Source organism: Protopterus annectens, chromosome 2.part1, assembly GCF_019279795.1.
Source record: "Protopterus annectens isolate FY-2018-M chromosome 2.part1, PAN1.0, whole genome shotgun sequence".
NCBI lineage: Eukaryota > Metazoa > Chordata > Ceratodontiformes > Protopteridae > Protopterus > Protopterus annectens.
The window spans coordinates 1,790,272,167-1,790,294,737 of record NC_056729.1 but is presented as its reverse complement, the minus strand read 5'-3'; the positions used below and the strand labels follow the sequence as shown (position 1 = coordinate 1,790,294,737).

At 39.5% G+C, this 22,571-nt stretch overlaps 1 protein-coding gene across 2 annotated transcripts in view; it reads left to right on the top strand.

Moving 5' to 3' along the window:
• Window positions 1-22,571, top strand: part of MTOR (mechanistic target of rapamycin kinase) — a 4,577,509-nt gene that overhangs the window by 2,458,200 nt on the left and 2,096,738 nt on the right. The window lies entirely within an intron of this gene.

The following is a 22,571-nucleotide window of genomic DNA, read 5'->3' as shown; positions in this document are numbered from 1 at the left end:
CTACCTATGAACCTATAAGTACAGTATGAAGTTCATATGTAATTACTGATGATGCAATCCAGGAGGTCATCAAGAAACTTAGCCAGATTGTCATTTACCCCAAAGCACTGTCTGGTTAAATGGTTTGCTTAAGGTCACACAGTAGGTAAATAAAGGTTAAGGGCAGAAGCATAACTAGGTCAAGGCGAAAGGGCAGCCACCTCAGGCACAAGTTGTCAGGATATGCATTCGACAGATGCTAATCAGGGATAGTGCAGTATCTGTTGATACTGCATTGGTCAGGACTAAGGTACTTAAGCTGTCCCTGTGGGGTGTACTGCGGTACTGGTATGTGGATGCCAATACTGCATTTATGGTCAGGGCTGAAGTGCTGCAGCGCTCCATGTGTGGTATTTAGCTGTAATAAGCTGAGGAACTTTTTTTTAATTTTTTTATTCCTCGACTTTGTAGTTGATTGGGGCAGTAGGTTGGGGAACTGTACACAGAGCACTAAAACACTTGGCTATTGCTCTGGCTGAAGGAATCAAAATATGTACCACAGAAGGTAGCTTATTTACAGTTCATAACCTTAATCCTCTATGCTGGCTACTAGACACTCTTTCGCTGATTATTTCCATTTGACAATGTGCTTGACCTCTTATTCATTATGAATAAAATAGATTATTTCTGTCACAGAACCAGTGTTTGTCAACATGCAGATTATTTGCCTGTCTTTAGCTCATAAACTACAAAGCATCTGCTCAAAACCATTTTCAAGTAGCCCTCATCTTTACAGAGCTGGCTAACAAATGCTATCCTCTTCTTAAATTCTGTAAAATCTAAGTATATATTCTAAATTAGTAGTTGATTGTACCGTGGTACAAAACTGCAGGAATGCTAAACAAACTATAAAACTTACAAAATGTAAAAAAAAAAAAAACTTTTCATTAAACAAAAATTTAACTCAAAACATGTTGTTACCTCTTGCTTTTAGACAGAATACAACCATACCTCTCAAATGCCCACATTTTTCTATCATATTTTTGATCCGTTTGTAGCAGTGTTGTAAGTTTGTATGAGCAGTAATTAAAATATTTACCTGATTTTGGGCCTTTTTCTCCCCATTATTTTTGGGTTGTCCACATTTCTTGTACTAAGAAGTTGTACCAACTCCCTAGTCTCTGCATTGATCAGCTGCTGTCTAAGTGGCCTAGATAACATCTTTATCGTCCAGGAAGGAGACAGTTCATATCTCCAAGATTTTTGTCAAACACATTAACAACTCCACATTGTTTTTGATGTTCGCAGTCTAGCACATCAACGATAAGGTTCATTTTCTGGACTTCACAGTTTTTAAGGATCCCTCCATCAGCAAGTTAAGCAACAACCTATTCAGGAAACCCATAAGAGTTAACCTTCTTCTCCATCACACCAGCATGCACCCCATAGTCACCCAAAGAAACATCATAAAATTCCAGGAGATGAGAGTAACAAGAACATCCAAAAGCCACCAAGATTTCTCCAATAATACGACTGAACTAGAAATGGACTTTCTAGCTAGATGCTACTGCAACAGGCTGCTCTTAACGACTCTACAATCTGTAAAGGACTTCAAGATGACTGATGACCCTGGCCTCCTGGTACCAGCAGATAGGCTCCACATGTAATTCAGGAATAGGACATGCAACCTCCTAGAATCCAAATGGCCCTAATATTCACCCAGGACTACATGGAAATCAGGCTGACTATAATTAACAATTGTAATTGTCACTGAGAATAGACAACTGAGCAGCATACTGCCAGCACACCCTTTATTCACACTTAAAAAAAGCACAAAGTATCAGGAGCTTCTTGAAAATCAGAAAGACTGAAGATGACTGTTTACAAAACGGGGCATACAGATGTGGACGCTTTGAATGCAACTACTGCCCAGTAATGAGCAACAGTATTGACTTCAAATGTTTCAGTGTGGGCAAAAAATAAAACATTACCCATGGCATTTGTAACATAAAGAATCAGTGGTATACTGGCTGAAAACCCAGTATGGGCACGGAAACCATAAATCTGTTTCTACATAGGGTCCACATATCTGGAGTTTTTGAACAAGGACATTTGAAGCGCACTAATGTTTTTATGACAAGTATTCCCCATAATCTTTATCCCTTCATTAATTAATCAATTAATTTAATAAATGAATTAGCAGGTTTTAGCTTGGCATGGAGCTCTGCTCTGGCTATTCAAGGTAGAAAAGAGTGGTTAAGTAGAATGTTTATTGTGGAATTGGTAATTTCTTTCTATGAGCATCATAAACACTCTTGTAAAAGCAGAGCATTATCTTCTGTCTGGATGTTTCCTTGACAACATGTTTTTATGCAGTTATTTTAAGCAGTTTTCTCCTGTTTCTTCTATACACCCTGTATAATGTGTATACCATTATCTGACACTCCATGAGAAGATTCAGATACAGGATGGATCTGATGAAGCATTCGTCAAAAATTCCATAGAATCCATCTGTACTCCCCTTCACAACCAACATGAACTAAACAAATTTAACCTTTACAAAGTGTACCCCTGATATGAAAGAGGGTTGAAAAACATCTGTCTGTATTTACCATACTGAAGAATAGATGAGGGTGTTTTGCATGTATGCTGTAATCAATAATTACATCTTGATGTTTTCCTTTTGGTTGTTACTTCATTAATACACCAGATCAGCCCACTATGAAACCACATTCACCGTAAGTGACACCACCTGATCTCCTGTCCCCCTCATGGACCAGTCTGAGAAGACCACATGTGGAACTCCACCCCTTTCCCTCTGAAAAAATGTGTTATAAGTAGCAGATTTTCACATTGTTAACTCACTCAGCAGCACTTATCCATCCAGAACTGAAAATAAAATTACTGAAAACAAGATCGAGGACTCTGGAGGATTTACTACTACTTTTTATTTGATCAGAATCTGTTTGTTGCTTTTACTGTTTTCATTGCATATTGTTGTTTGTCCCCCCCTCATTTTTTTTATTTTATAGCTAAGATGCTTAAATGGCAAAACACTATTATCCAGATCTTTTTGAAGAGCTAAAATTAGGAAGAACTAGGAATTATCCTCTCATAATTTGCCCTAAGAGGTTCTGAGATGTGAAGATAGCTCCTCCTTCAGGCATCAAGAGTCAGCTGTAGTAACAGATTAAACAGAAACTTAAATGACATGACCATTCATTACCATACCTACTTCATGTTGTTTTTGTTTGCCTAAAAAGGCCCTTCAGACCAGTGCACCAACCTGGCTAATAGGCAGTAAGTCATGCAATCCTAACACAAATATTACAATCTGTTATTTTCAAACCCTTTTGTATCCAAATACACATAAATAAGCAATTTTACTCTGCACATAAAATAATTGGCAATTTTAAAAGTAATACATGTCTTTCTTTAGGCATCAGAAGTCATATGGAGAAGCCATCAGTTTAGACAAACTTATTCACGTGACTATTGCATTTAAAATCAAGACTGAAACCCTACAAAAATCTCAGTATCTGTTATCTGCAGCCTTTTTCTTCCAGTATTATATAGATAGGCATTTTTGCTTTGCACATGACAAAAATTAAAACTTGGACTAAAACATTTTTATATCTTCTTTTTGAGGTGTGGTTTTACATAGAGTGTCATTAGGTCGTGGTTCAGTATAGGTATAATTGCCAGTATAATTCTGCACATAACAGTTAATTTTTTAACTCTGTCTCTCTCTTGGAAAATTGAGGTATCTGTAAAATCTGAAATTTGAATTCTTCGTAATGATCTGCATGTTTGCTATGGTGTTAAAGTATTTTGTCTGAGCTTTCTTCTTTATATCTGAAGTATGTTCTTTTTTTGACTTTAAAACTGTGCTCCATTTTACCTACATAAAACTACCTCTCTTGCATTTAGTCAGGTAAACCTGACAGTCTGTCTCACATGTTACAAAATTATTAAGATACCATTTGCTTGTAATAGAATTATTAAATTATTTCCAGTCACAATATATCCACACAGTGTGTGCCCACTACATTTGTATGTACCCCATCTGTTCTTTTACCACTTTTCACTCAGATAATTCCTTTAGATTGCTTGTCTTTCTATTTGGAAGTAGTGGGTTTGGAGAAATTACCTTTCTAATGTCACATAAGATAGTACAGAGGTGTTAAGATGCATAATACAGTTTAGGGCACATAATAGTGGTGTGGGGAGGAAATAATAAGTACCAGAATGATTTACAATCCTAGTGAGATCAAAAACATCACTACCTTTGTGTAGGGGTTCCCTTTTGAGAGTCTGAGTCTATCTTTGACCTCCTCAGTCATGTGTCTTGTCTCCTGAACTACCTACTATTAACCTGTTCCACTGTTTTCTCTTGTGTCTCAATTTTCAGCTTCTTCTGATTTCCCACTTTTGTGCAGCCATGTACCCATGTGCCCTCAGTGCTGCATTTTTATTCCCCTATCATTTGCTGAAGTTCCTACTTGTAGAAACGTATGGTCTGCATACAGCAGCTTTGTTAGTCTGTCTGCTTGTGTAGTCCATCACCAATATGAACAGCAGTGGGTTCAGAGATGAACACTGATGCTTGCATACTCCCATTAGCAATCCTACTTGTATCACCTGGTCTTTGTACATAGGCTTCATTAATTCTACCAATGTTTTTGGGACTTTAAACCATTGCAGGATGGGTCTATATCATGAGATTGAAACCTTAGGTAGTCGAATACTTAAAGGTCTGTCACTAAATATCGAAATGTAAAAATCGCGAATGGCTGTTTCCACACAGGGAAACAAGTTGTTTGGCCGTTAGGTGGATTTTGTCTTTTTTACAATGTAGAGCAATCTCAGAGTTGGTATATTTAGTTGGGGTGGGGTGGGGGGCACAGCCCACCACATTGGGGGGGGTGAGGGGAAAAGCCCCCCACTTGATTTCTGTTTAAAACTTTTTTTTTAGTTTGGCCAACAGCATTGTTTCCCTTTGTAGAAATGGCCATTTGCGATTTTTACATTTCGATATTTAGAGATCGACCTTTAGGTATTTGACTACCTAAGGTTTCGATCTCGTAATATAGACCCTTGCAGGACTACCCAATTTGGCTTTCTTGGGACCTTGTTATATGCTTTCTCTGGATCTAGGAAAACCCACTTGGACGTTTTCCTTATCTGTAGCTTCTTTCCAGTGTCTAAGAAACGACTCAGCCAGTATATCCAAAGAATTTATTTTATAGTACCAACAATTGATGTTCTCCAGCGCCTCGGCATAAGCCTTTTAACAGAGTATAACAAAACCCATTTCTCATTCCTTTATATAGTAAAAAAATATTCTAATAAAACAATTAAAAAACACTTAATTACAACAGCCATTTCCAATCAAGCTCTCTATTTAACCCCTTAGGGTGTAGAGTGCCAAATTTTAAAATAAACAGTGCTTCTTTCCATTGTAGTTTATTCTTCAAGCACATACCTTTCACACAATGTACTTTTTCCAAAATTGTGCCTCTTAAATTCTTACCATCACTGTTATAATATTTTTTTTTAAATGAAAGCCTAAAGGGCTTTCTACCTTTTCATTTTTAATATTTCTCAGATGTTCTAAGAACCTAACTCAAAAAACTCCTTTTTGATTCACCTATGTAAAATAAATTGCATTCACATTTGAGTACATAAACAATACCCTCTGTGTTACAACTAAAATTACCATTCACATTAAATTTCTTTCCATTTATACAGTCAAAAGAATTTACTGTTTGGTTACATATACTACAATGACCACATGCTTTAAAACCATAATCAGAAATACATTTAGTTAAACTGGCAGCAGAAAAAATAAAATAAGCATGAACTAGCATATCTTTAATACTTTTTCCACGTCTATAAGACACCATAGGTTTTGAGGTAACAATTCACCCAAGCATGGATCTTGTAACAAATGTGTCCAATAAAACATAACAATTTCTACTAATTTCTCTGTATATGTTCCATATGTTGTAACAAAAAACATTTTATCCACTTGTTGGTTATACACATTTTTATCTGATTTAGCCCTATATTTTACTTGTTTATGAGTCTGATTATTAAAATTCAAATTATTTTTAGCTTGTTCTACACTTTCTACTCTATAACCTCTTTTGATAAATTTCTGACAAGTCAACTCAATTTCTAATTCTTTTTGTTGTTCATCACTAGTTAATCTTGAGATTCGCAATAATTCATTATAGGGAAGTGCTGATATTAAGTGTGGAGGATGGCAACTAGTCCCATTAATAAAATTATTCACACCTTCAAATTTATGATGCACTGATGTTACTACCTTATTACCTGTAACATGCAAATTTACATCCAGAAATGTAACTTTATCTCCCCACTGAGCTCCATCAAACTTTATACCAAAATAATTACAGTCTAGGTCATGAATAAAATTATGTACATCTAAACTACCCCCTTCACATAGAAAGATTAAATCATCTATGTAACGATAATATTCTATTACATGACTTCTGAAAAAGCACATTCTATATAGAAATTTGGTTTCAAAATAACTCATAAATAGATTTGCATATACTGGAGCGAAAACTGCTCCCATCGCTGTGCCTTTAATTTGTTGATAAAGAATTTCATTAAATTCAAAAAAATTATTTTTAAGACAAAACAGTATTAAATCAACTGTATAATAAGTAAGTGGAGTTTCACCCAAATGAAATTTAAGAGCTTCCACCCCTAATTCATGTGTAATATTAGTATACAAATTTTTAACATCTACTACTATCCAGTACCTATTTTCATTCCACTGAATTTTATTAATTTTCTCCAGAAAGTCAAAGGTGTCTCTAATATAGGAAGACAACTGCACAACCTTTGGTAAAAGTAATTCATGCAACACAATTCCTATATTATGAAGAAAATAGTTGCAAGCAGACACTATAGGACGACCCGGGGGATTATATCTATCTTTATGTGGTTTAGGAAGACAGCAAAATTTAGCCATAGTACAATTTTCTATGGAAAATTTCCTCTATGTCTTTTTTGGTAAAATAGCCAAGTCTATACCCCCTATTTATTAGTTCATTATATGCTGACAAGGCTGTGTCATATTCCTTCCATATAGCAATTCTATATACTTCCTCATTATTTAAATTATCCATACACATCTTATAATACTGTTCTACTGTCATTATAACTAACTTATTACCTTTATCTGAGGGCTTAAATATAATATCTTTTCTACATCTCATCTTCGTTAAAGCCTCCCATTCATTTTTAGTTAGATTATAAGACACTTTTTCCTTTTTTAAAAAAAATATCCTGCATAGAATAATTCACTATGCTGGAAAAACATTTCACTGCCTCATTAGTAAAAGGAGGTATATAGTTACTTTTTATGCTAATCCCATTTGTCGGTAATAGACAGTAAGCATTCACAGTTTCATCATTCTCAAAAAAAGAATCACAAGAAAAAAATTCCATAGAATTTGTCTCATTCAAAGAATCATCCATATCAAAGGAATTAGTTACTTGTACATTTTTGTTGTTTGACTTTGAAAAAAAGCACAAAAGATGCAACTTTCTTACTAGCTTAAAAACATCTATTTTAAATGTATGCGTATTAGAAACAACAGTAGGAATAAATTTAATGCCACAATTTAATACTGTTATTTCAGTATCTGAAAAAGAACTGCCAGTTAAATTAAAAACATACTGTTCATCTAACCAGTCATTAACACCATTAGTCTTAAGAAAGTTAGTACCATATTTTCCTTTTCCCCTGTTGATTCTGTTGTTGCCTGCCCCACGTCGTATCTGCTTGTCCCCTTTTCTGACCTCTCTCACTTGTATTGGGTCTGTTATAAAAATGTTCATACATATATTCACTTTTTTGAGCTGGAGGGAGTAAAGGAAAGTCTGCATTTTCATCCGACCATTCTCCTGAAGCTTCTGTTGCTTCAGATGAAGCAAACGAGACACCATGTTTTTTCTTTACCATTCTTTTACCAGAAAACCCGCCCATGGTTTTCAGATGGTTTTTATTGGTAAAAGCAGTCTCATTTGCATAATCCCTCAGATCTCTCTGCAATTTGTGTATTTTTCTATCAATCAAAGTTTCAGTTTTACTCAGTACTTTCTCATTAAGATCTTTTAACACGCCCTCAAATCTAGGGACCGTCAAAGAAGTGCATAAACTAGAGCACAGCTTTGCAATGTCATTTTTAATCAGTTTTTGTTTTAACAAATCTCTTTCGACTAGGATGGCCACCCATTCTGTTGTACAGCGATGTGCTGCCATCGCCCATCTTTTTGCAAACTGTACATCTTCTACATTTTTTTCATCAAAGGGCGTAGAAGGATTTTTGAAAGGTCTTAAGCCCTTCGGAGTAATATTCAGCTCCAAATACCTTTGTAAGCTAATAATGTTATAATGTGTTGCATTTTCTTTAAAAAGTAAACTTTAAACTTACAGTTTTGGGATGATTGACTGCCCCCAAACTTACTGGATTAATTAGACATGAAAACAAGAAAAATGCTTTGTGCTTATCAAATGGTATATAAAAAGCAGTATATACCAACATTATATATTCCTCACTCCGAAGGAGGTATGGTGTCCTTGAAATAGGTTACATGTATAGATCTGCAGTAGTTGGACTGCATACAGGTCTGCTGACCTTATCAGATCCAGACATAGAAAAAGTTGTAAACATGTGCTGTCTAAAATTACATCTTTGCTTAGTTTTGCAGAACCATATCGTTGTCAAGCAGGAATGGAAATCAAATCAGAAGTAGACAAATATCAGACAGCAACTGAATTTGCTAAGACAAAAGCATGGATATAACGAGGAGGATCAGATGAAAGGGGAAAATGTGGAACTCCATAAATGTAGTCTCAAGTACAGAGATCTCCTGGAATAATTGCATGATGATCAATATTTAACTCAGGAATGGATAAAGAGAGGTAAAATGAAAGAAAAAGATAAAAGGTTGATAATGGTGGCTCAGGACAGTAGACTAAATTCATGGTGGTTTACTAGATCCATTGAAAAGATGTTCGAAACAGCTAAATACAGGTTCTGAAAAACAAGAACTGGAAAAAATCTCACATCTTGTTGCTGGGTGTTATACAGTCAAGGCAGAGGGCTTATATTCTGAAATGCACAGTAATGTGGTAAGACTGTCGTATTGGGGATTGTGCAAACACTACAATGTAGAAGCAGCTGAGATGCATTGGAAATGTGAACTTCAAAACATTATAGAGACTGATGAAGTGCATATCACATGGGATTACCCATTACCAAGAGTTCAAAGAATAAGATGTGAGGAAACCAGATGTAGTAGTTCATGAAAAAGACGGAAGTAGCATTGATCATTGAAGTGGTTATACCCAAGTGATTACAGTAGCTTACATACAGAATGAGTCAAAGTCATAAAATATCGGGATTTGCAGGCTGAAACAAGAACAATGTGGAAGAAAAATACCCAGGCAGTTCCAATAGTTGTAGGAGCTATGAGTCTAATAAAAAAAAAACATAATTTACATTTTGATATGCTACCAATACATGTGTAACCCCATATGAATTACAGGAGGAGGCACTCCTGGGAACATTGTCAGAGCTGAGAAAAGCACTCTTGGCTAACATCAAAGACGGAAACAATACTATATTCATGAACTCTTTTTTTACCCCGACTTTGGAATGGGATCCATTCCCAGCATGGTATTAGAAAACAAAAAGACATGAAATTAAACCAAAGTTGAATACCCGCTGAGGTCATTTCTCTCATAACTCATCCAACATCTTGATCATGTCTGCTGTGACTTCATCTGAACCTGCTGATTTCCTTTTCCTTTGTTCTGTTATTACTACTTCTAGTTTGGGTTCTTCTTCCTCTTTTTTCATAGTTTGTTTGAGAACATGTAGCTACTCTGGGGTTTTCTTCATTTAGAAGCTGTTGGATGTACTCCTTGCGTTTCCCTTTAGATGTCCTTTGAACCACATATTGGTTCATAAGTCGGTACTAGGCTATCAGCCCTAGGGCCTATACAAGCCTAGCCATAACAATTCCCTGGCTATTTCTTCCCACACTATTTACTTCCCTGGACCCCTGTCTGGCAGGGCGACTAATGTGATCCCCAGGGTGAATTTCCTTTCTCCCATCCAATCGTCAAGGTTCCTTTTGAAGAGGACCAAAGAGGCACTCTGCTTGACATGTATGGGGAGTCTATTCCAGAGTCTGGGGAGTCTCTGGGTCAGGAACCTATCCCTCCAGCATGTTTTGTTTATTGTGATGACAAGGTTTAGATCCCTGGAGCGTGTAGCTCTGAGGGATTGGGATTTCTTTAAGTGTAGCATGTCCAACAGCTCTGGGTTTAACATGGCCTTGTATGTTAAGCAGAGATCGCCTCTGAGTAGATGATATGCGACAGAGTATAGCTGGAGTTTTTTAAGGCGGTCAGCGTAGGGCATCTGCTTTAGGCCTGTGATTCTTTTAGTGAGGTATTTCTGTGGCCTTTCCACTTGTTGCAGATGTCTTGAGAGGTACATACCAATAGTGTTGTATTCTATAATGGGTCTAATGAGGGATGAGTACAGTGGGACAATGACCTCCTTTTTTCTGGATGAAAAGCCCTTCGTGATGAGGTGTGCCACATAGAAGGATTTCCTGACTGTTGTGGCGATGTGGTTATCGAAGGTGAGACCACTGTCCACCTGTGTCCCTAAGTCTCTTATCACACTTTCTGTGTTTAGTGTACTGCCACCTATATGGTAATTCATGGATACATGTTTTTTCCCAAAGGGGATAACTATACATTTCTTGACATTGAGCATGAGCCCATGGCTCTGGCACCAAGCATCTGTTCTGTAAGGCCCTTTTGTAGAGTATCCACATCATTTGGGGATTCAATAATGGCTCCCAGTTTGCAGTCATCTGCAAACTTTGTTAGCCAGAGTCCCTTAGTGTTGACCTGTACTTCAGAGAAGTAGATGCCAAACAAGAGCGGCCCCAGGACTGAACCCTGAGGTACTCCACTTGTCACTTGTCTGGAGCTGGATTTGGAGTCGGCTACTTTTACAGTGTGGGTTCTATCAGTAAGCCATTTAGCAACCCATTGGGTGACATAGGGATTAATGCCCAAACTAGTAAGTTTATCTATGATTCCAGAGTGGGGGATGGTGTCAAAGGCTTTGGCAAGGTCTAGATAGGCTGTGTGGACCACCTTACCCTTGTCCATGGCTCTGGAGACTGATTCAAAGAAGTCAGTCAGGTTCAGGAGACCAGATCGGCCCTTCACAAACCCAAACTGGGTGGGGTCCAGTGTTTGAAGGTTGCCAATGTCTTTGTTTATAAGTTCCATGATAATACGCTCCATGGCCTTGCAGATAAGGCTTGTCAGACTGATGGGACGGTAGTTTCCGGGATCCAAGGTGGATCCCCCCTTGTGAATTGGGATAACTGTAGCTCTGCGCCACTCAGTGGGCATGAAACCTGAGGTGAGGCTATGATTAAACATGACACTTAGGTGAGGTGCCAGTTCATATTGTAGTTCATGTAGTACACAGCCAGGGATGTCATCTGGTCCCATGGATGCTGTATTCTTGGCTTTAGAGAGTGCATTTTGTACCTGTGTGGCCGTTATTACTGGAATTTGGCAATCTTCCGGTATTGAGATGGGCCATTTAGGGGGTGAGAGGGGGGTGAAGTTGGCACTGAATCGATCTGCCAGGATTTTGGCAATATCCTTCGGATCAGTATATTTAATGCCATTCTGTTTTAGCTCTGAGCAGATCTGAGCATTGCCATTTAGATTCTTGACATAGTTATAGAATGCTTTGTGGTTGTCTTTGGAATCTTTGGCAATTTTATTTTCGTAACTAGCTTTGAAGGATTTTATGAGGCATCTCAGTTTCTTACTGAGGCTAGTAAGGGAGTTTTTTGCATCCTGGGATTTTCCTCTTTTCTGCAAAAGTTTCTTCCTTTTGTTGTAAAGTTTGTTTATGGCAGGGGACCACCAGATTGGATTCCTTTTTTTTGGATGACAGCATTTTGGTTCTATTTGGGATGGCACGATTCATGCATGAGTGGATATGCTCGTACAGTGCCTTAGTGTAGGATTCAGCAGTTGAACTTTCAGTTCCCGTCTGCATGGGTGTCATGAAGTTTGTCACTTCTGACTTGAGTAGCATGAAGTTGGCTTTGGAGAAGTTTTTTATGGTGGTTTCTTTACTGGGGGGTGGGGGTGGGATGTGGATGTTAAGGGTGATTAGCTTATGGTCAGACCTGACTAACGAGGAGGTGACCATAGGTATGGAGCATTGATTTCCCATGTTGGTAATGACCAGATCTAGGATATTGGAGCCCCTGGTGGGACTATGGATTAGTTGATCCAGGGCGTTGGAATTTATGAATTCCAAGAACCGTTGCGCAAAGGTGTTGGGACATGAGTAGTTTTCCCAGTTAATGGCAGGGTAGTTAAAATCACCCAGTATTAGGGTGTTTGGTTCTATCTTAATATTTTCCAGTATGTTTAGAAAGGTGTAGTGAGAATCTTGGGGTATGGTGGGGGATCTGTAGCAAGCTACAATTTGGGCTGCAGTCTTACCTGGTGTTAGTTGCACTTGGAGAATTTCAGACACATTGTGTTGGCCAACTAGCCTGGTGGTGTGAATATCCTTGGTGAATATTGACACTCCTCCACCTTTAGTGTTTCGGTCCTGGTTTGGTGGCCAAAAAGTGTGGTAAGAGTTGTGGCCTGGTATTGCAGGGGTGCTCACTGGAGCCTTGAACCAGGTCTCAGTTACTGCACAGATATCGATGTTCTCCATTTTTAGGAGTGCCTCGAGAGAGCGCATTTTGAGGTTTAGACTTCTAGCATTGAGTAGCATTACCTTCAGATTTTGCATGCTTGTACCTGTTACGGTGGTGGTTTTGTCCTTTGAAGTTTGCCTAAAAAATGAACTATAGGGGTGGCAAGAGCCCTTAGCCAGTAACCTGAATCCCAGGGGCGACAGGTGCAGACCATCTCTGGCAAAGCATCGTGGTCTGTCAATCATGTCGTCTCAGGCAGACAGATACTGGATCCCCTTTGAATGACACCATAAGCTTAGCTAATTGTTGAAGTCAATCATTTTATCCTTATATTGTGGTATCATTCTGGGCGAAGGCAGGATGCTACTCAGGGCTAGGGTCATACCTGCCTGGGCCACATGATCCGAGAGCTCTTCCATGTCTCTTTTCATGTAGTCCAGGGAGGTACGTCTCAAGTCATTCACTCCAACATGGACAATGACAGAGTCATATTTGTACTTGTTGTGGAGTGACTTGAGTGCATGCGTTATGTGGCGGATCCTGGCACCCGACAGGCAGCTGACTGTAATTTTCTCCTTATTCAACCTGGTGAGAGGGACATCAGCTAAAGAATGCCTTGTGGTTATCTTTGGAGTCCATGGCAATTTTTCTTTCGAAGCTAGCCTTGGATGATTTTATGAGGGAATGTAGTTTCTTGCTGATACTGATCAGGGATGTCTAACCTTCTTGGGATTTTACTCTTTTCTGTACTAATTTCCTCCTCCTATTGTATAGCTTGTTTATGGCAGGGGTCCACCAGACTGGTTTCCTTTTCTTGGAGGAGTGAGTCTTGGTTTTGTTTGGGATAGCACGATCCATGCATTCTTGTAGGTGCCCTTAGAGTGCATTAGTAAAGGATTTTGCAGCTTGGACAGCGTTATCCTTTAGCATGGGGGCTTTGAAACTTCCCACGTCGGTCTTAAGTAATGTGAAGTTTGCTTTTGAAAAGTTTTTCACGGTGGTTTCTTTGACCGTGGGTGGTGGCGGAATGTGGATATCCATAGTGATTAGTTTATGATCAGATCTAACCAACGAGGGGTTGACATCCGGTGTGGAACACCAGTTGCCCATGTTGGTGATGACCAGGTCCAGTATGTTGTCACCTCTGGTGGGGGTGTTGACCAGTTGATCCAGGGTGTTTGAGTTTATAAATTCTAAGGAATGTTGAGCAAGGAAGTTTGTACTTAAGTAGTTCTCCCAGTTAATGTTTGGGTAATTGAAATCACCCAATATCTGGGTGTTTGGTAGGACCTTTATGTGTCCCAGTGTTTCCAGCAATGTGGAGTGGGGGTCCTGGGACATGGTGGGTGATCTGTAGCAAGCTATAATTTGAGTAGCAGTTTTTCCCCTTGTTAGTTGCACATGGATGATCTCTGAAGCATCGTGCTGTGCCACTAACCTGGAGGTGTGGGTATCCTTGATGAATATGGTACTCCCCCGCCTTTTGTATTTTGGTCCAGGTTTTGTGGCCGAAATATATGGTATGAGTTGTAGCCTGGTAGTGCTGGGGTGCTCTCTGGAGCCTTAAACCAGGTTTTGTAGAATGTCTACATCAGTTGGAGAATCAGTAATGGCTCCCAGTTTGCAATCATCTGCGAACATGGTCAACCAGAGTCCCTTTGTGTTGGCTTGAACTTCAGAGAAGTAGATGCCAAACGGGAGACGACCTAGGACCGATCCCTGCGGGACACCACTTGTAACTGGTCCGGTAGTCAGATTTGGAGTCTGCTACTTTCACAGTGTGGGTTCTATCAGTGAGCCAATTGGCTACCCATCTTATGACATAGGGGTTTATACCTAGTTTAGTGAGTCTGTGGTTCCTGAATGAGGGATGGTATCGAAGGCCTTAGCAAGATCTAGGTAGGCTGTATGGACTACTTTGCCCTCATCAACATCTCTGGTGACACTCGAAGTTTATCAGGTTGAGCAGGCATGATCTACCTTTCACAAACCCAAACTGCATGGGGTCCAGAGTTTGGAAATTCCCTATATCCTTATTTATAAGGTCCATGATGATGCACTCCCTAGCCTTACATATCAGACTCATTAGGCTAATTAGACGGTAGTTCCCAGTGTCTGTAGTTGCTTCACCTTTGTGGAGTGGGATGACCGTAGCAGTGTGCCATTTGGTAGGTACAAAGCCTGAAATGAGACTGTGATTGAACAGGGTACGCAGGTGTGATGCCATTTCACTTTATAATTCATGTAGAACACAGCCAGGGATATTATCAGGTCCCATGGAAGCTGTATTCCTGGCTTTGGACAGTGCGTTTTTTACCTGTGTAGCCGTGATAATAGGGACTTGGCATTCCTCAGGTATTGTGATAGGCCCTTTAGGGGGGTGAAAGAGGGGTAAAGTTTGCACTGAACCTGTCGGCCAATATGTTGGCAATATCAGTTGCTTCTGTATATGTATTGCCATTGTGCTGTAACTCAGAGCAGCTCTGAGTAGTGCCATGTAGACTTTTGACTTAACTATAGAATGCCTTGTGGTTGTCTTTAGAATCTGCAACAGATTTGTTGTAGTCTCAACATGTGGAAGGAGGTGTAACCCAGTATGGCTGGGGTGCTCTCCACAGCCTTGAACCAGGTCTCCGTGACTGCACAAATGTCTGCGTCTTCCAAGGTGAGGACTGCTTGCAGTGAGTGCAGTTTCATGTTGAGACTCCTAGTGTTTAGCAGCATAACCTTGAGGTTATTTTTAGATGGAGTTTTTACGTCAGGAATTTTGTCCTTGAGACACTGTCTGAAAAAGGCACTGTGTGGGTGGAAAGAACCTTAGCCAGTTTTAAATTTTTTAAAGTTTTATTTTATGTGAAAAAAGCTATAAAAAGTATCAGTTTTCATAGGAATGCATTTATGGTGATGTAAGTAACTTGTTAATTGATGTATTATTTTCATTGGTTGGCAATGCCCTTACTTATGAGCAATATAGAATGCCCATCTTACCACTGTGGAGACATGGTGATGTGGTAGTTATCAGGAACATCGCTGTTACTGAAAGGGATAATGATACTTTTTTTTTTTTTGCATTGAGTTTTTAAGGCCATGACTTTGGCACGGATAATTTGTTTCTGTAAGACTCTCTTGTAGGATGTTGACATCATTTGGAGATCCTATGCAGTTATCAGCAAATTTTGTCAGCCACAGACCTTTAATTTTTGCTTGTACATTGGAGAAATAGATTCCAAACAGTAGAGGTCCCAGGCCTGATCCTTGTGGAACACCACTGTTTACAGGTCGGCTTTTGGAGGTGAATTCCCTTATTTTGACTATATGGGTTCTAGCAGCAAGTCAGTTGGCTAAGTCTAGGTAGGCTGTATGCACAGATTTCCCCCTTGTCCAGGGCCTTGGTGACTGTGTCGAAGTCCACCAGGTTTAACAGGCATGATCTCCCTTTGACAAATCCAAACTGTGTAGTGTCACGTATTTGGATATTACCTATATCTTTGTTGATAAGGTCCATGATAATTCACTTCATGGCCTTGCAGATATGGCTAGTCAGGCTAATAGGTCTGTAGTTCCCGAGGTCAGGTGGAAGCACCACCTTTGTGCAAGGGAATAACAGTGTCCATTTTCCATTCAACTGGGATGAAGCTGGTGCTTAGACTATGATTGAATAGAGTACCCGATGGTGTTGCTAATTCTTGTTGGAGCCTATGTAGGACATAGCCTGGGATATTATCAGGTCCAATAGATGCTGTGTATTTGGCCTTAGAGAGGGCATTTATGACCTGCTCTTTAGAGATACAAGGTAGGGGACAGGTGGTATCGATGTCATGGGTACATGTGGCAGGGACAGGGGAGTGAAGTTTTTACAGAACCTGTTGGCCAACAGGTTAGCTATGTCCACAGGTCCAATATATGTGGTATCATTAACTACCACTTCAACACAAGTCTGGGCCTTTCCTTTTAGTTTATGGATGTAACTAAAGAATATGTTATGGTTGTCCTTAGTTGAAGCTAATTTGGATTTTGCTTTGGAGGGCTTCACAAGAAGTCTTATTTGCTTGTTTAAGCTGAGGAGAATGTGTTTCCAGTTTAGGGCTCACTCCCTGTTACTCTTAGACAACAATTTCTTCCTCTTATTGTAAAGACTTTTAATGGCAGTTATCCACCAGGCAGGTTTGCTCTGCCTTGAAGATCTTGTTTTGGTCGTATCAGGTACGGCCGAGTCAGTACGGTTATACAGCTGTTTGTATAAAGCATTGGTGTAGAACTCTGCATAGTTGCCAGTTCCATCTGGGGTTGTGTTCAGTGAAGGTATTTATACCATCCCATAAAAGGTTATAATCAACTTTGGAGAAGTTTTTTAGTTTAGTTGCTGCTCTTGGAGGGGGGGTCAGGGTTGACTTGCTTTGAGTAATTATTAACTTCTGTTTTCTTGCTTCTCCTCTTCTGATTAGATAATATAAAAGAGGTTGTTTTAAAATGTGTTTTGAATACTGAAGAAGGGTCATCCCGAAAACTTTATTACTATGAATAAACTGAGCATTTCTACTTGGTCATTTTTTTGTTTTCAGTTTGAGTTACATGTCTTGATGGAATAATCTGTGGTCGATTTGTGTGTTAAGCCAGTAACTGAAATCCCAGGGGTGACAGATGAAGGCCATCTCTGGCAAAGCATCAAGGTCTGTCGATCATGTCATCCCAGGCTGACAGATACTGGATCCCCTTAGAATGAAACCAGAAGTAAGCCAATGACTGATGTTATTCATTCTCTGTTTGTAGTGAGGCATCATCCTAGGTGAAGGTAAAATGCTGCTTAAGGACAGGGGCATTCCTGCCTGAGACACATAATCCAAGAGCTCAGTCATGTCTGTCTTCATATTGTCTAGCTAGGTACGTCTCATGTCATTCACACCAACATGGACTATGACGGAGCCATAACAGTACCTCCCGTTAAGAAAACTTGAATGTATGTGTGATATGGTGGACCCTAGCACCTGACAGACAGCTGACCGTGACTTTTTCCTTATCCAGCCTGGTGAGAGGAACATGTGTGTGTCTCACGATGGACTCACCTATGACTAATATGTTTGATTTTGTGTTTTGCCTTAAGGGCACTGGTGCATGAGCTGTTATGTGTATTGTGTTCTGTAGAGGAAGTATTACATGTAGTGTGGTTGCATGTGTGTTCAAGTATGTTTCTGGTGAGGACCTCCGCATATGTAGGTATGTGTGATATGTGTTTGGGTGGAGTAGGAGGTGATGAGTGCATGCTGACCAATCTGCTCATTCTCATATGTACTTACTGGTGTGTGAGAGAGCATGGATTCAAGGTTCTTAATATAGTTGCATAACTCACATGTTGAGTTTGTGCAGACTAGGAGTAGAGGGTTGTTTGTGAACATGAGGCAGTTGCTACACTGCCTCAGGATGCCCATTTTGACCAAGCTGGCTGGAGAAATTGTGGGAAAGTGTCCATCCATAGTGTTAGGTAAATTGATATAGTCAGAAAAAGAGGTCACACTTAGGCATGGCTAGTGGGTGAGAGGTGGGTTGGTACCTCTGAGACTAGGTTTAGTGTTCCACCTGACAATAGAGCAGGACCACAAGCAAAGTGCTAAGGGAAAATTTAACAAGCAATACATTTGTGTCTGTAACTACTGGTGGTAACCATCGTTATGCGGCGGTGCACAATGCTGCGCTACAAGCAAACAAGCACAAACCTGGGGCTTAAATAAAATGAGAAATAACCCTTTTAACTCAAACTACCCAATAAGCACACTCTCTTTCAGCTCTAGTCTAATCACCTCCGGTTAGATGGGACCCAGACAGCACTCTCCTCCCACAAGGGTGCAGAACGGCCTTCATCATCAAGGATGGGTTGAATCTGATGCTCAGAATTTACAAAACAGACCCAAAAGTAGCAAATCTGGAACTGGGCTATGCTACAGCTAAGCTAGTACAGTATATATTAAAATGTGGCAAAAACAGTTCAGACAATTCACAGACAGTAGAATGCAAATACAAATTAAAAGTGCATTATAAGAGCAAAAACAGGTACTTATAGTTAGTTGGAAGCAACGGATGAATTGGATCTTTCAGTGTCTCAGCCATGATAGTATATGTTTAAGTAGGATCACTCTTACAGTATAAATTTCATCCCTCCTTCACACATTTACTCCTGTGGATATGTGGGAGGATGGGGTGGACACCAAGTTGTCCGTCTTCCCTCTTACTCCTCACATCAGCAGTTGCTGCTTCTCCTAGACAACTTGCTTCTGTAGAAGCTATGCTTTCAGGGCACCTTGCATAGCACCAGAGAGGGCAAGTGGTGAAGTGACAGATTTCCTTCTTCCAGATTATTAACTTCTGTTTTTTTGATTCTCCTCTTCTGATTAGATAACTAGGGCAGTCAAAAAACATTAATTATAGTTAAATTGAATATTTCTATATAGATACTGGCTTTTTACTGTTTTACCATTGTTTGCATGGAGGAGCTATTTCATTGTATAGCTTACACAATGGCAAACTCAACTGCATTAATATTTGACCTCTGTCTAGTGCAGGTAAATAGATATTAACTGTTGTATTTATGATATTAATTTATATAACTATAATTTTCACATTTTCTAAATATCTCAACAACCAATCCTTAGCCTCATATGAAAGCTTTCAGCTAGATGAATAAAATGTTGCTGATAATGTGTGTGTAACCTAAGTGGTTGCTGAGATATTTTAAGTGGTTAAAAAAATATTACAAAAGGAATAGTTACTATGTTTACTGTGACTTATAAAATTCAGTTTCAGACCCAGAACCTAAAGAATACTACCACTGTAAAAATAGTTTGTTGAAGAGTTTGCCATTCATACTTCTTTCATAACCCTTATGGTTCCGGAGATATGAACATTTGTTTGAAAAGTGAGGACATAATTTGATTCTGTCAAAAGGCGTAGGCTTAGAACTTCACTAACATAACCACTGACAATTGGGACAATTCTGGATAAATATGGCTAGACCTGTAAGGGCTCTAGGGCCGTTAGCCTAGTAACCTTGATTTCTTTATGCCTCTTTACCACATTTTGCACTGATCCCAATGTCAGATTCTTTTCCAGCCTATTACTGTACCAAATAATCTCCCTGTCAAACAGGGTGAGGAGGTGCTGTGTATAAGAACACAAAATTAACACCAGCACCTTCCTTTCTTTATTCAGCAACAGTGATCGGTTTGTGTGGCTGTGTATAAGAACATCTGATGCTCTGAAGACCCTGAGGGGGGAGTAAACCCAAGAAAAGCAGCTGGTCCTGATATTATTATGGGAAGTGTTTTAAGACTGTGCTACCCAACTGTCCAGTGTACTAACAAATATATTCAACACATCCCTGCAACTAGCCATTGTACCAAATTGCTTCTAAAAATACTACAGTCATTCCCTTACCTAAAAAAATCCCAACCGACCAGCCTAAATGATTACCGGCCAGTTGCTCTTACATCAACAGTAATGAAGTGTTTTGAGCAGTTGATCAAGAACCATATCTCTTCAAGCCTACCTGCAACACTGGATACTTTACCATTTGCTTATAGAGCTAACCGCTGCACAGCTGATGCATTAGCTGTAGCACTTCATAAATCTTTGGCACATCGAGACAACAAGAATTGCTATGTCAGAATGTTGTTCATCGATTTTAGTTCCACCTTTAACACTGTCATCCCCCAGAATCCGATATCAAAGCTGATCCAGCTTGGCATAACACCCCCCTGTGTAACTGGATACTGGACTTTCTCATCAACAAACCCCAAAAGTATATGTGGGAAATAACAGTTCAATCAGTATTACATTGAGTACAGGTGTCCCTCAGGGCTGCATCCTGAGTTCTCTGCTGTTCACCTTGTTGACGCACGACTGCATGACCAAGCATGCGTCCAACAAAATCATAAAGTTCATGGATGAGATCACTGTTGTAGGTCTTGTCAGAAATGGTGAGGTAACAGCCTACAGGGATGAAGTAGATCATCTGATAGGCTGGTGTGACAGCAACAATCTGGCCTTAAATGTAAGCAAGACAAAAGAATTAATAGTGGACTTCAGGAGGACTCGGGAGATGCATCAACCTCTGCAAATTGAGGGGTTGTCAATGGAAAGAGTCAAAAACACTAAGTTCCTGGGGGTGCACATCTCAGATGACCTACCTTGGTTGACTCATATTAGCCACACAGTGAAGAAGGCATAACAACGTCTGCACTTCCTATGGAAACTGAGGAAGGCAAACCTTCTCAGTCCATCCCCAAAGCCTTCTACAGGGGGACTGTTGAGAGCAGCCTCTCAAATAACATAATAGTTTGGTATGGTAACTGCAAAGCATCTGACCGCAAGGCTTTCCTGAGGGTAGTGAGGACAGGGGGAAAAAGTTGTTGGTTCCTTGCCCCCATCCATGGATGATCTGCATGAGACCCGGTGTGCGGGAAGGGCTAGGAAGATAATCGGTGATCTCACTTACCCTGCCCATGGCATGTACTTCAACCTTTCCTTGTGCAGGCAGTATCGCAGCTTACACTGCAAAACATCTAGACTGAACAAGAGTTTCTTTCTTCTATCCATAAGGCTGATGAACTTGAATGCCACACATGACAGTGAATAATTAGATCAATATGCCACTTGCTATGAAGTATCAGCTATAGTAATCAGTCTGGCATATTACTTCAGTAACTGGAACAGTTAGCCTGATCTCTTATGGTATTATTTCCTGAATATGCAGTAGTCAGGAGTGAGCCACCAGTCCATACATGTGCAATATGAATATCAGTGTATGTTATACTACAGCTGATGATGTGCAGTGTTCTAAGCAATCACAATGTGAAGTTATAGTCTTGCAATACCTACTAGTATAATATTGTCTAATGTCTTCCTGTCCAATTGTGGTAATTTATTGTGTTGTTAATATTTTAATTATTTCTGTATGTGCATTAGTCTTACTGTCATTCAAACTGTGTTCATTGTTATGTCTTACACTGGGACCAAAGCAACATAATTTCATTCAGGTTGCACTGCTAATATATATCTAATCAACAGTAAAGTTTACTTTAACTTTGATTAACTTCTGTTTTCTTGCTTTTCCTCTCCTGATTAGACAACCAGGGCAGTCATAAACCATTAATAACAAACTGAATATTTCCATACAAATACTGGATTTTTACTATATTTTACCATTGCGCATGTGGAAGATCTATTTCAGTGTTACTTAAATGGTGAATGCTATACAAGAAGTCCTACTTGAGACCCTTTTTAAGTGTGCAGTTTCATTTAATTTGAAATTCCTTTTTTGGAGGACAGTTTTTCATGATAGGTGTTATATATATTCTGAAGCTTTCATGTTTTTCACACAAATATGGACTAGCTTTGTCTCTTAATACTTCCTCCATGTTCTTTCATGTAAAGTTTATGATTCCAATTGCTTTAAGCCACAAACCCAGTTCCCATCTTTCTGTCCTTTTCCGTAGAATGAAGTGGAAAGGCCAGTGCCCTGGTGCAGAGGGATAAACCCTTACTGTAGTTTATATGACTATGGAACAGAAGGGTCAGGCCAGAGACAGTTTTAACTAAGCAGCAGCTGTGGGTTCTAACCTGGTAGAAGGAAGATAGCCCAGTCTGTTTCATACCTGACTTACACTGAAGAATGGCGCTAATACTGTTAACATGTAGGATTGTGGGCACACACAGATCCACCAAATTGCATGTTTGCTCTGTAGCAGGGGTCTGCACATGAATAAAATTACATATACACCAGCCACTTT